Source organism: Lolium rigidum, chromosome 7 (assembly GCF_022539505.1).
Source record: "Lolium rigidum isolate FL_2022 chromosome 7, APGP_CSIRO_Lrig_0.1, whole genome shotgun sequence".
NCBI classification, from domain to species: Eukaryota; Viridiplantae; Streptophyta; class Magnoliopsida; order Poales; family Poaceae; genus Lolium; species Lolium rigidum.
In genome coordinates this window covers 180,525,198-180,541,653 of record NC_061514.1, presented here as the reverse complement: position 1 = coordinate 180,541,653, position 16,456 = coordinate 180,525,198, and the positions used below count along the sequence as shown (strand labels likewise).

Here is a 16,456-nt window from a genome sequence, read left to right as displayed (position 1 = left end):
ATGAAGCTCTTGAGAGGGTTTTTGAAATTTCCATGTTTGAAACCAAAAAACCACGTACTTCTCTCTTCATGCTTTGTGACGCCCCGAAACCGGTACCATGAGGATCCCAGCGAACCCGCTGAAATCCGCACGATATCGATTCAGAGACGCCCTCCGACACGACGTGCGCGACGAATCACACACGTGATGCCAGAGGAATTAACACGAGCGGTAACATTACAACAGGATTACAATAGAGCCCACAAGGTACATATATTACAACAACGACTCCAACGAGTCAAGATACAAATATTCAATACAAAGATCCGAATCATACAGAAGATCAAATACGTCCGAGTACGGACAAGATACAAATTGGACTAAGAGTCCTGAAGATAACCAGTGGCGTCCATAACCCTGCCCAGGCCAAGCCGGAAGGGTAACCTTGCTAACGTCGTCAACTTGTACCTGTCGAAGTCGGGCCATCGGTTGCGGACAAAAGGGAGGAAGAAAAAGAGAAAGGGAAAAGGCGAGAGTAAGTACCAAGGAACGAACTCCGGCACGTACTTAGCGAGACTAGAAATGGCTATGCTCGCCGGGCGAGTATATATATATATATCGCCTGGGGCTATATGGTAGGTTTAGCGGCAGCATAACTATAACCAATAGAGACACACTACAACATCCGTCTACTCAGAGAAGATAAGAGAGCGCATACGGTAACAGATAAATACTACACAAACATAACCCAGCCAAATACACATATCCCCTTCAACGATTGCGAAGAGGCAATGTAAAAGGCACTCAACGGTGGACAAGTTTTATTAGGTATCGATTGTAGTAATGCTATATTACTACGCAAGTTATTAACAGATTATTAGCAACAAGATAACAGTGTAAGTTGTTCTATGATCAAGCTATACAATTCCAAGTCGTCCATAACCGCGGACACGACTTATCGATAAGATGTACACCCTGCAGGGGTTGCCCAAATGTAACCATACGCATGCTCGATCCACTTACGACAGGTGGATGTCTCACAACAAGACCTTTCCCAGTTCAACAAGAAAGTCTAGGGGGGCCACCCGACTAAGCTACCCGTGACGAAGTCCGGCCGTACTCCAAGACGGACTCAGGGTTTGCGTCAGCGGCTAGGCGTGCAAACCACACGCTTCGCTAAACGTCCCGCGGGGTACAGTACAGAATATAAACACCCGAAGGCAACAGGAAGTAAACACCCGAAGGCAACAGTAAGTAAAGCATGGCATACATAGCATAGGCAAATAAAACCAAGGCTGTGGCCCCCCTTTCAACTGACTTGAGAAAAGGTAATGGGTGAGGGGGGTTCCCAATAATCGTCCCCACGCATGGGTAGAGCGCTCAATCTCGGAACAGATAACAAGAACTCGGGTCCTAGGGGACATTAGCGAGTCAAAGTTCCGATGCTTTCGCAAAGGGGCTCACAGATGCCTCTGCTTACAATTTTAGTTGTTAACAATTAAGTAAAGCATGTGTATCTCCAACAACTGATATATCATGTGATGACCTCCCAACAACCCAACATATCCCGATAACAGATCGAGATAAACAACAGAGCCTAAACACGCCTACGACTCGCAAGGCTCAAACATCAAGCAACGACTATGGGTAAGGAAGGATGCATATAGGATTATTATCGTAAAGAAGTGGAATAGGACACGTGACTCGATAAAGAATCGCAACATAAGGATAGCAGTGCGAGGGAGAGAGTAAATAGGTGAAGAGAGAGGGCTCGCCTGTGAAAAGCTGCAGAAGAACTTGTCGGAGAACTCGTCGTATCTCACTTCAACACTTCGTGATCCTATCCGAGAAGAAGCAAATGCTGGAACACACAACGGATGCAAATCTTACTACTACGGCAAAAGAATCAGCATGATCATGATATGATATGCATGGCATGGCAAACATGATGCGATGCAACTTATCCATATTAATCGGAGTCGAAACCCCGGACAAAAAAATTAGGTTGGAGTTGCATTTACTACCGCCAAAATTAAGTGTTTGTTAGCATGGCATATCATGGCAAGGGTGCGCTACTTCAAATTTAAACTGAGCGGGGAAACCCTAGTTGGAATTCCGAAATACTCCGCATATATGTTAGGTGGTATGCACGAGATATCACGTCACGACATGATGCAAGATGCAAACAGGCATATGAATGGCATATTCATGTTCAGCACATTTTTCTGATCAATTTTCATATATAACACTTTGCATTTGGAGTTATAGTTTAGAAGATATTATTTTTACAACGTTTGCAAAAGATAAAACAAATAGAAAGAGATATGGGCTAGTACAGGGCCGAACCTGAGCAGCAGGTGGCGGCCTGCCGCGCTCCGGGCGACGAAGAAGCTGGCAGGGAGTGGGCTGAGGCCCAGTAGGCGTTGGATCTGGGTTCAACCAACAGAGAACAAAAATGGGGCTTAATTAGCCAGATTCGGGATTTGATCCCAGGATCTCTTGGGTCAAGGGAGAAGCAGCTTACCACTGAGCTGTTCCTCAGATCGTGTCAACGAAAGGGCCCGTATAAGATTGAACCACGGGAGGCGGAGCTCAGAACTGGAAGCCATGGCGGAACTCACAGAACAAACACCAATATGAAGATTCCGGGTGAACCAAGAAGGGCGAGATGGCGTCGGGGGTGCGGATGAACATGAGGAAGCCGGTGGTGTGGTCGGTTTGGCCGGAGGAGGACGAGGGCGGCCGGAATCGACGCCGGAGCATGGCGGCCATGGAGGAGAAACGGCGACCTTGCGCTCGATTTACGGGGTCTTGGCTCGATTCCTTGGACGGAGATGACGAGGACGACGAGACGCATCTTCTGGTACTCTCGGATGGACGCGGGGTGGTCTGTAGCGGCGGCGCCATGGAAGGAAGGTGCGGTGGTGAAGGTTACTGTAAGGTAGCCATGGCCTTGATACTGTATCGTGAAGGGAGAAGATGAAAGGAAAAAGCCGCTGGCGGCGCGAGGGAGGGAGAGGTGGTCTAGGGTTTGACGGGCGTTGAGGCGTGGCTTTATGGTTGAGGGGAGGGAGCAGGTGTGGTGAGGGTGCGGTGGTGGTCACGCACCGGACGTGGGGGAGAAAGCGATAGGAGAAGTCTCTCCTCCTCACGAAGGTGGGCTGACTTGGGCCGTCGGGTTGGGCTGCTCGGCCTGGAGGAAGGAAGAGGAGAGAGGGAATGGCCCAAGGGGAAGGGAGTTTTGGTTTTCTCTTTTAAATTTATTTTTCTTTTGTTTTGAAAACTGATTGAAACTAATTTTGTAAATTAAACAAAACCAGGTTTGATTTTAAATACATAAAACATTGAAAATAATTTTATTTGTTGTAGAGAGTTTGGGGTTAGGGTATTGTTAAAGAATAGAAAAGAGGGGGTCTAATTATTGAACCCATATGAGAGGGGAAAACCAAAATAGCAAGGGTTTGAAAATTAGTTTTATTTAGTAAAAACATGGAAGAGATATGATGCATATGCCATGGTGATGCACAAAAGAAAAAGAACAAACAAATCTATTAGGGGGTGTTTTCCGGGGCCGTTACAATCGACACCACTAACAAGGAACCTCGCCCCGAGGTTCCACCTCAAGGTACAGGGGAGAGAGGTGAACTATCGGATCTTCTGGCAATGTGTCGAACTCCTCGACACCACTAACAAGAAGTCTTGCTCCTGCTTGATCGGCGACACCACCAACAAGAAGTCGTTGTTCCGATGACGATGATGACTCCGGAGAAATAAAGGAAGGAGTAACAGTCACACGGGTCCACCAATTCATCGTAACAAGAGCGAATAATAAGAGTAGTCGTTATGGTGATCAGCCCATCCCGCACTCAAAGTATTACTCTGCACATGAATAAGAGAATCGTGCAACCAACTCCCAGAATTCTGATTGATGATATCGACAAGCTTTGTCAGCGAAGTTTCGATGGAGTCCAAGATCAAAGAATTGTAGAAAGATCAGAGAGGCATAGATGACATCGATGGAGAAGACGAAGGTTAGCCGCCGGTGATGTTCTTCTGTCAGAAATTTTCAGAGATCGGTCCAAATAGGTGAAGACATAGATCTTCCAACCCACGTCAGAACCTAAGACTCGGAGAAGTAGATAAGAGAGAAGACTCAAAACTCGCAGAGGTAAGAGGAGAAAGAATATAGATACGGAAAAAAATAGAGCTAATCAGATCTATCCAACGAGTTTTCAGAAAATAGTTTTGACACTAGACACAACGTCCGTTGGCAAGGTTATCCTACAGGCTGGACTAGTGGGCTACCGTCAACCTGAGGCTCTGATACCAACTTGTGACGCCCCAGAACCGGTACCATGAGGATCCCAGCGAACCCGCCGAAATCCGCACGATATCGATTCAGAGACGCCCTCCAACACGACGTGCGCGACGAATCACACACGTGATGCCAGAGGAATTAACACGAGCGGTAACATTACAACGGGATTACAATAGAGCCCACAAGGTACATATATTACAACAACGACTCCAACGAGTCAAGATACAAATATTCAATACAAAGATCCGAATCATACAGAAGATCAAATACGTCCAAGTACGGACAAGATACAAATTGGACTAAGAGTCCTGAAGATAACCAGTGGCGTACATAACCCTGCCCAGGCCAAGCCGGAAGGGTAACCTTGCTAACGTCGTTAACTTGTACCTGTCGAAGTCGGGCCATCGGTTGCCGACAAAAGGGAGGAAGAAAAAGAGAAAGGGAAAAGGCGAGAGTAAGTACCAAGGAACGAACTCCGGCACGTACACTAGTAGGAAAACCCTTATAGGCGAAGCTTAGTTCTGTGGCGCGCCGTTTTGAGTGCGCCACAGAAACTTATTTTGTGGCGCACGAAGCTCGGTGCGCCACAGAAATAGCTTAATTTTGTGGCGCACTACCAAACCGTGCGCCACAAAAACTTGGTGGGCCCCACACCCTGTCACCCCCAATCATTGGTTTTACAATTTCTATGGCGCACAAACCTCGGTGCGCCACAGAAATTACTTCTTCGTGGCGCACGGCGACAGTGCGCCACAAAAATAAGGTATTCTGTGGCGCACTGTCTTGTGTGCGCCACAGAAATAAGTTATTCTGTGGCGCACTCGCGCTCGGTGCGCCACGAAATAAGCTATTCCGTGGCGCACTCGTGGTTGGTGCGCCACGAAGTAGCGAACCAGATCTACAAAAGTGAGCAACCTCCCACCTACCACACTACACAAGCCATTCTTCTTCCTCCATCTAGCTCGTCCCCCCTTCTCTCTCATACCATTTTGACTCCACTTTTCACTTGCTTGGGTATTTATTGCACTTACTTTGGTTGATACTTAATTGGAGTTGAGGAGAAGGCTCTCCATACTCTCTCCTCCTCTCGAAGTCATCGATCGCGGTCTCGTCTCGGTATCGAATCTAGAAGGTGAGTAGTTGGAGGAGACATACATATGCTTGGAGGAGACATGCATATGCTTGTAGATCTTGTGTGGCCGTCGTGTGTATGGATGCTTGTTGCGGGTGAAGCGCTTGTGTGTGTGCCGGTGTGGTGCATGGATGTTTGCCGAAATGTTGATTCATTTCCGTTTCGGCAAGTTTTGCACTACCCATATGTCCTACTTTGAGGAGAGGTCATGCCGAATTTTTCCACTCCATGTAATACCTTGAGGAGAGGTACGGCCCATGCATGTGTGTGCATTTGGTGCGGTTCTAATTTCATGTTCTATGTATACCATTTGCAGGCAAGCATGGTCCTCTCGATGAGTTCCGCTCGAATCTCTAGATACAAGATAGACGCGAAGGAGGACATGATTCGGAACAATAGGCGCCAGATAAGATGTCCGTGTCGATCATGCAAACTCGAGCGCTGGATCAACCCTGATTCCGGACAACCGGAGGAGCACTCGCTGAGGCGCGGTTTCATGCAAGACAACCGAGGCGCGGCCGGCCCCATCAAATGGTGCGCATGAAGACCATGTCGAGCGAGATGACTATCATCATGAAGAAGACTATCATCATGCCGACGGGGACTATCATGATGAAGAAGAAGTCGACGGAGAAGATCATCATGAAGAAGAAGATGCCGGCGGAGAACATCATCATGATGAAGAAGAAGATTCCGGCGCGACCACGCTAATTTCGGCCTTGCGGGACTCTCATGTTCAAGATCTTCTCCTCCAGGAGACGAGCAACGATAGAGTTGCAGCTAGAGAGAGAGCCAAGCTGTCGCAAATGGAGAAAGACGGGATGACTCCGATCTTTCCCGGGTGTCGTCCGCAGGATACGCGCTTGCATGTAACGCTTGATTACTCGCGGATGAAGACGCAGAACAAGTGGACCGATTCCGGCTTCAGCAAGAGCTTAAAATTCCGGCACGATCGTCTCCCGGAGGGGAACACATTGCCAAGTAGTACCGAGGAGGCCAAGAAAGTCGTGTGTCCCCTTGACCTACCGCACGAAAAATACCACGCCTGCATTAATGATTGTGTGATTTATAGGTGCGAGTACAAGGACGAGAACCACATGTCCGGTGTGTGGCCACGGACGGTACAAGGTTGGGAACAAGAAGGTACCTCGAAAGGTGGTATGGTACTTTCCTATCACTCCCCGTCGGCAGCGGTATTTCGTGGACCCTAAGGAAGCAAAGCTCATGCAATGGCACGAGGAAAGGCAGAAGCCCGAAGAAGATCCGGAGATGGGCTATATGCTGACACACCCTTCAGACGCTGGACAGTGGCAAACATTGGACATCGCCTTCCCTAGGTTCGGGGGCGACGCAAGGAACATCAGGCTGGGTATGAGCACCGATGGACTCAATCCGTTCGGCAAGAGTAGCACGCATAGCACCTGGCCTGTGTTTGTATGGCCTTACAACCTACCCCCGTGGCTGTGCACCAAGCAAAGGTACATACACCTGAGTATTCTCATTCAGGGGCCGAAACAACCAGGTGTCGACATGCATTTGTATCTCGGGCTGCTGAAAGAGGAGTTAGACACGTTGTGGAAGACGCCACCCCGTACGTGGGACGCCTACACTAGAACTTATTTCGATATGAGAGCCGCGTTGATCACGACGGTCACGGACTATCCCGGTTACGCATATGTATCCGCCCGGTGGGCCACGGATTCAACGGCTGTGTGAAGTGCATGGACGATACCCCGCATCTACAACTACCAAGGGATCCCGGGTCCTCGAAAACCGTCTACCCAGGTGCTCGAAGGTGGCTTCGCTTGGATCACCCGTGGAGAAAACGCGGTGATCTGTTCAATGGTAAAGATGAGCCCGATGGACCCCCACGCCCGAGGAGCGGCGCAGAAATCGATGATCTTCCGAAAAATTGGAAGGAGTGCCCGGCGCCGGGAAAGAAGCGACCGAAGCCGAGCCGCTGCTCGGTGTATGGAAAGCGAGGTCTGTTTTCCACGACTTGGAGTACTGGAAGGTCCTCCACACGCCCCACAGCCTCGATGTCATGCACATTACGAAGAACGTTACCGAGAGTCCGCTTGGCACTCTTTGCAACTCAGAAAAGTCCAAGGATGGACCGAAAGCAAGATACGATCTTAAACATTTTGGCATCAGGAAAGATCTTCAAGCCCCCGATACTGACGATGATGATGATGATGATGATGATCAGACGGAAGGGACTCAACGTCTCCGTAAAAGGGCTAAGAAGAACGCGGTGCAGCTTCCCGCTGCCTGCTTCACAACGAGTCCGGAGGAGCTCGAGCAGTTTTTCAGGTGCCTCCTAGGAGTGAAAGTTCCTCACGGTTACTCGGGGAATATAAGCGAGATATCCGGACGTAGCGAAGAAGAGGTTCACCGGGATGAAGTCTCACGATTGCCACGTGCTAATGACGCGAGATACTTCCCGTTGCGATCCGAGGCGTAATGGACGAGCACGTCCGTGATACGCTGTTTGGCCTATGCAACTTTTTTGACGTTATCACCGGGAAGTCGATCGGCGTGAGGCAGCTCAAGATGCTACGAGGATGAGATCGTGGTGATACTATGTGAGCTCGAGATTTACTTCCGCCCGCATTCTGTGATATATGCGTCCATCTCCTTCTCCATGTCGTTGAAGACATCAAGCAGCTCGGCCCAACGTTCCTCCACAACATGATGCCTTTCGAAAGGCAGAACGGTGTCATGAAAGGATACGTTCGCAATAGGGCCCGTCCAGACGCAAGCATGGCCAAGGGGTTTCTAACCTACGAGTGCATCTCCTTCCGCCGAATTATCTAAGCACCGAGGACGACGAGGATCATGTTGGTCTACCACCCGGGACGCACCTCGGGAGGCTCGCCGGAGTCGGTCACCGCGAGGGCTACCGCTCGGTCCATGTCGGCATTGAAAATCGACGCGACGACTTTGACAGGGCTCACCGGGTCGCGCTACAACACTTAAAACTGACCGAACCTTTCGTGCAAGAGCACAAAAGCATGGTCGAGCAGAATTACATCGATATGGGCCGGCCGAGGAAGATGGGAGACGTAACCAAAAAGCACAACTCCAGCTTCACGCGTTGGTTCAAGCAAACTCAACTGGTTGAAGCACAGAGAAATACGCCTTCTACCGAAGATGAAAAACTCATATACACCTTATCACGGGGACCCGCGCATAACGTAAGGACCTATCAGGGGTACGACATCAACGATTACGAGTTCTACACCGAGGAAAAGGACGAAATAGTGAAAATCAAAACTCAGGAGTAACTATCGTCGTCATACGCCGATGACGAGACTAATGTCAAGGAAAGATTTTTGGAAGGATCGAGGAGATATGGGAGCTCAATTACTGTGGAGAGACGGTGCCAATGTTTCGTGTGAGATGGGCCAAGAAGGTCGAAAAGAAGGCCGATATTTCACAACCATGGTTATACCCGATGCAAAATCGAAGAACGCATCCGCGAAAAATGAGCCATGGGTACTCGGTAGCCAAGTTGACCAATGCTTCTTCATCACCGATCCGTCGAGGCCTAGCCGTGTTGTCGTGAGGAGGGGCAAGAGGAGCATCATAGGAATGCAAGGAGACGCCAACGAGGAAGACTTGGACAAGAACGGTGACCCGAAGATGGAGGAGGAATTCGACAGGCACTTCGACATGCCTACTACTAGTAAAGATAAGAAGGAAGACCTCGCCTACCCTCTAAAGGTTGTCCATTCATCGCGATAGAAATCTCAAGGTGGCCGGCATAAAGTATTCAACCGCCAACAGCTCAGAAAGGGCAAGAAGATTCGCGAAGAGACGCTGAGAAGCTCGGAGCTCACGGACGAAGAACGATCTTTTTTGGTGTATGTCGTCATGTGACAAGTACATGCATGTGTGTGTGAGCAGAGACAAGAACATGTGTGTGTGAGACAAGTAATTTGTAATTGAAAATCTCTAGTAATTATTATTAAATGTTGTGTTGAGGCTATTCTTGACAAATGTAAAATAGAAACATTTTTGACAAGAATGGGAAAAAAGTCAGGGGACAACCGAGGGTTCGAACCACGGGTTACCCAAGCCTACCTGGTGGCAAGCAACCTGACGGGCTAATGCTGTGTTTACGACCGAACACAACATTAGCCCAGGTTGTTGTCGAAGTGCGAGTAAATTCTGTCGGCGCACCTAGTAGCGCATGCGCCATAGAATTCCCGTTAATTCCGTGGCGCATGTCCCGCTTGGTGCGCCACGGGATTAAGAATTCTATGGCGCATGCACAACTAGGTGCGCCACAGAATTTACTGACTTGGTGAAATGAGCGGTTCGCTCTTCCCCCCATCTCTCTCTTCCCCATTCGTATTACTTTGAATCGATAGACAATTTGCACCGTGTTGTAAACTAAACTTGCTTAATTTGCTCGAAACGGTGGTCGTCGTTGTTGGACTTCAGTTACTATTGTAGTCGTTCTCGTTGAACCATATTACTTATGTGATACCGATGCTATATTTCTTTTAGGTTTATTATTATTTCCTTGCTTTAATTCTTGTGAATATGTATGCATGTGAACCCTCTAACTCTTTCCATTGCGTTATATACTAATATGCCTTGTGTCCATAGAGATGACGTACTACGTCGTGTTCGAGGGGAGGGTTCCAGGAGTGTACGAGGAGTCGGAGGAGTGCAAGAAACATGTGCACAGGTTCAGCGGCAACTGCTACAAAGGGTACCCGACTAGACACGAGGTGGTTGCCAAGTGGAGGGCGCACCAAGCGAACAAGAGCAAGATGAAGACCTTCCTTGTGCTCTCGCTCTTGCTCACCATCGTCGCGGCGGTACTCTATTTCATCCTAGTGTAGGCGGCGGCCGGTGTCACTTCGTTTGTATATCTAGAGATGATGAGAACTTTCTTAATTTGCATGGATTATGAGTTGTATGGAGCTATATGTATAACTCGATCGGGCTCTAAGTAATGTGATGATGATGTGATGATTATATATGTCCATATTATATCTGTCTATATTATATCAGTATATAACCTGTATACGGTGTATAAAACCAGTATAAAACCTGTATAATACACCAGGGAGCACAAAATCGAGTATACATGTACATAGTTTTGTGGCGCACCAAAAAATAATTCTGTGGCGCACCTGTTTACGTGGCGCAGCTACATCACATGCGCCACGGAACTACTTATTTACGTGGCGCACCTGGCCCGGTGCGCCACAGAAACCTTATTTCTGTGGCGCACGACCAGGTGCGCCATAGAAAGCTTATTTTTGTGGCGACGTTTCTGTGGCGCACCACCCGTGCGCCACAGAATCAAATTTTCGTGCGCCACTGATGAGGCTTTTCCTACTAGTGGTACTTAGCGAGACTAGAAATGGCTATGCTCGCCGGGCGAGTATATATATATATATCGCCTGGGGCTATATGGTAGGTTTAGCGGCAGCATAACTATAACCAATAGAGACACACTACAACATCCATCTACTCAGAGAAGTACGTACTAGTCGTGAAGAAACTATATCCCTCGTGATGAGAAAGAAATATTTTTTACTAGGAGTACCACTCTTTTGTGGACAAATTTTGAATTGCATTGCAAAACGAGAAGTACACTCTTTTATGGACAAATTTTAACTCTACACCCATTATTTCAGGATGGAGGGAGTATAGCCTAACTTGTTTTTTTTCTTCTGGGCACTACACTGATTTTTCCCTGTGCAATGCTTGGTTCTACCCTTTTTCTCATTGTAATGGTCACTTTAAGTCAATTTTTCCCACACACATTTATTTTGTACTTCTCTACAGTGTTGACCGTGCTACTACTATTTGTGTTAGTGCGCCAAAAACAAAATGTTATTTTCTAAGTGCCAAATTAATCTAGGGCATTGGTTGTGAACCGGTGAACAAAAAAGATAGCCCAAAAGGGGAACACACCAAGGTACAAAAACTAGCATATATGCATGTTTCTATGTACATATATATGACCCTGGGTTTGTAGATAAAAAACATTCATATATGCGCTTACTATTAATATACATAAGTTTATGCTGATTCTCTTGGTTTAGGTATATATATGGTTAGGCATCACTACTAATTCAGAAAAAACAAAAATGTAACCCTTCAAGTGAAGTCATTTTAAGTGACCTAACAACTAAAATTCATATATAGGATTTGTATAGGAATTATGTAGGATTTAGATCACATGTGAATTTCCCCCACACTAGTTGTTTGATTCATAGGAACATATCCTACAGGAATCTTGCAGTGCAAATCCTATAAGAATAAAACATTAGGTCATACCTCATGGAAAATTTCCATTGGCACAATCAAACACAACTCATCTTCCTATTCGTACCGGTTGGTGGTACCAACCGGTACAAAAGGCCCTCTCCCCTGTGTTATGACTTAGGCGCGTGGCAAAACTTTGCCAAATTTCAACACCGCCGCCGCGCGCAGAGACAGGCCCGAGCTCGCCATCGCCCGCGCTGTCGCCCGCAGCTACTGCCGTAGCCGCCGCCGTCGCCATCGCCGAAGCTCCACGTGCCGCCGCCGTCGTCGTTGCCAGCAGCAGTAGGCCACCGTCGCGCGCAGCAGCAGGCCGGGTCGCCATCGTCGCCGCGTCGCCCGCCGCTCCACCTCTCCCCGCGCTGGCAACCGAGGTGAGCACCCCCTCCTCTCCCTCCCTCGCGTCGCCTCCCTCGCGTCGCCTCCCTGGCCGCCGCGCGCCTCGCCAGGAGGAGCCCGCGTGCGCGTCGACTGCCGCGCCGCGGTCGCCGCCGGCCTCCCCTCACGCACGCCCGCAGCGTTTCGAGGAAATGCCGCGCCGCCGCCTCCTCCCCTACCGCCTGCGCTGGCGCGGTAAGACGGGGAACGCGCTCGCCTCCGTGTTCGAGGACGACGACGCCCAGCCTCGCGCGCTGCTTTTGGCCCTCGCCGCCCCTGTGCCTCACCGGCGTCTTCGCGGGGTCGCCCAACGGCGCCATGGACGCGGCCGTGAGCGCCAGATGGGGCGCGTCCACGACCACCGATGCTCCCCGATCCTCCGTGTCCCCCTTTTTTCGCGCGCTAGAATGTACCCGATGCTCGCCATCCCTTGAGCAGCGACACCACCGAGAACACCGCCGCCGTGACCGCTCTCCGCCTGCGATAGGAGCCCGATGCCGCGGTGGGGAGGATGGTGCGGTGGTCGACAGAGGAGCCCGACGCCACCGTGTTGGGCTGCTGCTAGCTCGGCTGAGGGAAAAGAGAAGAGAGAAGAATGGGCTGGGCTGCTGCTAGCTTGTGCTTCTCTTTTCTTTTTCAAAACTGTTTTGTAAAGATGATTTGAAACTAGTTCAAACTAAATTTGAATTTTGAGTTCAGAGGTGGGAAGAGATAAAACAAGATAACTTTATTGTTTGTTAGTTTTGGTTTTAGGGTTTTGTTGGAAGAAAAGGAGAGCTAAGGTTCTCATTTTATAACCATATGAGAGGGAAGCACAAGATAGTTTTTACTTAAATAATTTTGAGCATGAGGGGCGCGCCGCCGAGTAGTGTTAGGCTCGAGAAGAGCGAGAGGGGCGCGCCGCCGAGTAGTGTTAGGGTCGAGAAGAGCGAGAGGAGGAGGGGGAATGCCGAGTCCGTGGCCGTGGCGCCGCGACATCGAGTCAATTGTTATCCATCTAGCAATCTGTTATATGATCATGACATGATGAATGAAATATAATTGCTTTCTTAATTTCACCTTCGTCCGAGATGAGGAGGGGGAAGAAGCGGTGTAGAAATTGATCTATGATAGTGCCCATGGTCCGGAACCCGATGGAGATGACAACGAGTTCCAAGACTTCCTGAATGATTTCGGCGAGGGACTTGAGTCTGAACAAATTAGAAGAGACAACGAAGTGTCCATCACAAAATCCGGGGAGGTGTATATTTATGTATCAATTAGTCTATGTTCATCCCTAGATGCATTCATTTATTTGTATTGCACTTATTAACGAATAACTTTTTCTTTTAGCCTTCTGGATCATCCAGCAAGTCTGTTAGAACAAAACGAGGCCCGACGCGGGTGCTAAAGGGCGAGGGCAGGTTAGCCCTCACGGCATTCAAGGCTAATGGTGAACCAGAGCATCCCAAAGAGTTTTTCCGCAAATTTACAAGTCAAGCCGGAGTTGTTGTTAGGGACCATGTACCGATCAGCATTCAAGAGTGGCATAAGCCGAAGAACGCAGAGAGTGGTGCTAGTTATGTCAACGACACGATGAAAATTTTTCTTTGGGACACGCTACTGACAAAGTTCAGCCTACCGGAAGACATGGAAGAAGATGGCCATACAATTCCAGTCTTGGAAGAAAAATTTATGGGACAAATATAAGAATGAAGATCCAGTATTCGATGATAATCTAGTGAAGATAAAAGATCACTGGCCCGCATTTAAGAGGTATAAGCAATCGTCTACTTTTGTGTCCCGATCGAAGAAAAATACCGAAAATGCTTCAAAGAAGAAACTTCCGCATCATTTGGCGTCAGGTGGCTACAAGAGTGCCATTCCGAAGTGGACAGCGTTTGAAAATAAACTGATGAATGCAGGAATCACTCCACATACATGGGACTGGCCCGAACGGCCCAAGTTCTGGTTGTTCGCTCATGGGGCAGGGTTGGACCCAAAGACATGGCTCATAGTTGCGAAGGGAAAATGGAAGGAAAAAATTGAGGCAATTGTACCGAAGCTTGTAGATGCAATTGAAAAGGTCAGAAAGGGAGAGTACATTCCCGATCGAGAGAATGACGAGCTGACACTCGCTCTGGGGAACCCTGAACACGTTGGACGGGTACGAGCTCGCCCAGGTCTCACCATGAAGGAAGCGTGGCCGGAAAGCGCTGACACTTATAGAAGCCGTTCGCGAAAGAAGAAGAAGGACGTCGACACATTAACGGAATTGTTAAATAGGGTGGAGGCTCTTGATAAAAATCAGAGGGCACCTGATCAGCCACTGTTTCTACAGGATCCACAAGCTGATGCTGCCCCATCTCTGCGAAGAAGCAGTGTCGGTTCCTCGCATCTTGACGGATGTGGAGGAAGCTACCCCGTGGATTATGTCACGGAGAAGACAGATTGCGCGCTACATATGTTATTCAGGACCGCGTCCGTTAAGGTGGCGGTCGGCTATGTGTACCCAAGTGAAGATGGAGCAATGCACCATCATATGCCCATTCCACCTGGTTGTGTTCGTGTCGGGGTGGATGAAGTTGTTCCGGGTTTTGAAACAGTGGAGCTTGATATTCCTAGAGGTGAAGATGAGAGGACACTGGCCGATGTCAAGCACGGTTTCGCCCTATGGCCGAAGAAGTACGTCGTCCTTTTGCAAAGGCCACCGACTCCTACACATGAGCAGCAAATGCCATCGAGTCCTCCTGGTGGCAGTCCTGGTGGCAGTCCTCGTGAGCAGCCAAGTCCACACCTACCTGAGAGAGACCCCAGCGTGAGTCCACCATCTCGAGATCCTCCGCGTAATACAGCGTCCGTTAAGCGTAACGGTTGATACGTCTCCGACGTATCGATAATTTCTTATGTTCCATGCCACATTATTGACGATATCTACATGTTGTATACACATTATATGTCGTATTTATGCATTTTTCGGCACTAACCTATTAACGAGATGCCGAAGAGCCAGTTGTTGTTTTCTGCTGTTTTTGGTTTCAGAAATCCTACAAAGGAAATATTCTCGGAATTGGACGAAATCAACGCCCAGGGGTGAAATCCTACAAAGGAAATATTTTTGCACGAAGCTTTCAGAAGACCGAGGGGGAAAGGAAGTGGGGCCACGAGGCGCCGCCACAACAGGGCGGCGCGGCCGGCCCTTGGCCGTGCGGCCCCGGCGTGTGGGGCCCTCGTGTGGCCCCCCGCGTTGCCCTTCCGCCTACTTAAAGCCTTCGTCGCGAAACCCCCGGTACCGGGAGCCACGATACGGAAAACCTTCCGAGACGCCGCCGCCGCCAATCCCATCTCGGGGGATTCGGGAGATCGCCTCCGGCACCCTGCCGGAGAGGGGAATCATCTCCCGGAGGACTCTTCACCGCCATGGTCGCCTCCGGAGTGATGAGTGAGTAGTTCACCCCTGGACTATGGGTCCATAGCAGTAGCTAGATGGTTGTCTTCTCCTCATGTGCTTCATTGTCGGATCTTGTGAGCTGCCTAACATGATCAAGATCATCTATCTGTAATTCTATATGTTGTGTTTGTCGGGATCCGATGGATAGAAAATACTATGTTATGTTGATTATCAATCTATTACCTATGTGTTGTTTATGATCTTGCATGCTCTCCGTTATTAGTAGAGCCTCTGGCCAAGTTTTTACTCTTAACTCCAAGAGGGAGTATTTATGCTCGATAGTGGGTTCATGCCTCCATTAAATGCTGGGACGAGTGACGAAAGTTCTAAGGTTGTGGATGTGCTTGTTGCCACTAGGGATAAAACATTGATGCTATGTCCGAGGATGTAGTTATTGATTACATTACGCACCATACTTGATGCAATTGTCCGTTGTTTTGCAACTTAATACTGGAAGGGTTCGGATGATAACTCTGAAGGTGGACTTTTTAGGCATAGATGCATGCTTGGATAGCGGTCTATGTACTTTGTCGTAATGCCCAATTAAATCTCACAATATTCATCATATCATCTATGTGCATTGTCATGCTCTCTTTATTTTTCAATTGCCCGACTGTAATTTGTTCACCCAACATGCTATTTATCTTATGGGAGAGACACCTCTAGTGAACTGTGGACCCCGGTCCATTCTTTTACATCTGAAATACAATCTACTGCAATACTTGTTCTTTACTGTTTTCTGCAAACAATCATCATCCACACTATACATCTAATCCTTTGTTACAGCAAGCCGGTGAGATTGACAACCTCACTGTTTCGTTGGGGCAAAGTACTTTGGTTGTGTTGTGCAGGTTCCACGTTGGCACCGGAATCCCTGGTGTTGCGCCGCACTACATCTCGCTGCCATCAACCTTCGACGTGCTTCTTG

The 16,456-nt window shown here is 48.7% G+C and overlaps 1 long non-coding RNA gene across 1 annotated transcript; it reads right to left on the bottom strand.

Moving 5' to 3' along the window:
- Window positions 1–1,793: 1,793 nt before the first annotated feature.
- LOC124670106 lies at window positions 1,794–2,986 on the bottom strand. The gene is made up of 3 exons (XR_006992414.1): window positions 2,504–2,986; window positions 2,326–2,408; window positions 1,794–1,840 (listed from the first exon to the last, which is right to left on the bottom strand). It is a non-coding gene; the product is annotated as an uncharacterized LOC124670106 (long non-coding RNA).
- Window positions 2,987–16,456: the final 13,470 nt, after the last annotated feature.